Source organism: Sinocyclocheilus anshuiensis, unplaced genomic scaffold (genome assembly GCF_001515605.1).
Source record: "Sinocyclocheilus anshuiensis isolate Anshui unplaced genomic scaffold, SAMN03320099.WGS_v1.1 C32697791, whole genome shotgun sequence".
In the NCBI taxonomy this organism is placed as follows: domain Eukaryota; kingdom Metazoa; phylum Chordata; class Actinopteri; order Cypriniformes; family Cyprinidae; genus Sinocyclocheilus; species Sinocyclocheilus anshuiensis.
Genome location: NW_015619285.1, coordinates 1 through 1,309, shown reverse-complemented (window position 1 = coordinate 1,309; position 1,309 = coordinate 1). Strand labels below are relative to the sequence as shown.

Sequence of the window (1,309 nt, the reverse complement as noted above, 5' to 3'; positions counted from 1 at the left end):
GCAGCCAACAGCAGGATCCTGACCAAGAGATCTTCAAACTGCTCAATCACCAGCTCCCAGATGCTCTTACCTGAGAGAGAAGTTTTTTTTTGATATAGTTCAATCAGAAAGTCAATATGACCAAATTGTTAAGCACACCAATCATGATCTTTGTTTGACTGAAAAGAGAAGTGCATAAATCAAATTGCATGTTTTAAAGCAACTGATTTGCATAAAAAACAGACATGATGTCAATTCTACATCTAGGTCTTGTCGTATAAATCTATAATAACAGTAAATTGAGAACTTACCTTCTTCAGCGGGCAGCTCTGTGATTGGTCAATTTGGTCCAGTAGACAAATGAATGGCAGAGGTGGGTAGAAACAGAACCATTAGAATTAGCCATTAATATCTTTCCCATCATCAACCACCATAACATAGCATATTAAATGATGGTATAATACTTCATTCTGAAATGAAGTCTAGCCATTTGTCCTTCTGTTTGACCTTCTACTGAAGTCCCTGTAGGCTTAAAATAGCCCCTCTGTGTTTCAGCTGTTACATTTTTGCTTTTCTTCTTTCTTTCCCTTATCTTCTAATCTTGCTTTTCCAACTTGATGTTATTATACTGCATGGATAAGTGCATCTGTTCAAGTTCTTGAAAACACTTCTGGAGATTTATGCTGTCTTCTCTCATTTTTTAATGCATTTGAATTGCATTTTTAAAGTCTCGAGCGACACTATAACTCTTTAAATATTTTCCTTCATTTTGTTGTCTAAGTCTGATGTCTGTTCTCAACTAATCACAACTAAGCATGTTCTTATTACAAAGTTGGGAATTCTTGCTACCTCCCCTTCAAAATGGCATGTTCTGTTAATTCGTCCCAACGTTTTATTGTAATCAAACATCCATTCAGATTTTCAGATGCCTCCATCATTTGACCATGCTTTCCTCACCGTTGAATCCGTACTTGGCTTGGCTTTTCTTGACCTGATCCAGAGCGAGGCCTGTGGTCTCACTCACGCCGAAGTAGGCCAGGCATTCTGCTGGTTCTTTGATGTGTGAGTTCTCCATCCTGTCTGCTCAAAGGGGAGACTTAAAAAAAAAAAAGAAAAAACACACAAGAGATGTAGATGACTTGGATTCCTACCCAGAGAAATGCAGACAATCCAGTTTTAAGGCTTTTTAAAGGTCACTGAGAAACTACTGAATCCTCTAGTTATTAAAAAAAAAATAAAAAATCTGAGCAAAAGAGAGTACGCACCAACACTTTTTAAAAGTGTGGGATAGGGACAAAACAGATGGCCCCTTGATTCTCTCTCCCCTCTC

At 37.9% G+C, this 1,309-nt stretch overlaps 1 long non-coding RNA gene across 1 annotated transcript; it reads right to left on the bottom strand.

Moving 5' to 3' along the window:
• On the bottom strand, positions 1 to 1,309 carry LOC107682895 (uncharacterized). The gene is made up of 4 exons (XR_001633617.1): positions 1,245 to 1,309; positions 937 to 1,075; positions 291 to 308; positions 1 to 70 (listed from the first exon to the last, which is right to left on the bottom strand). It is a non-coding gene; the product is annotated as an uncharacterized LOC107682895 (long non-coding RNA).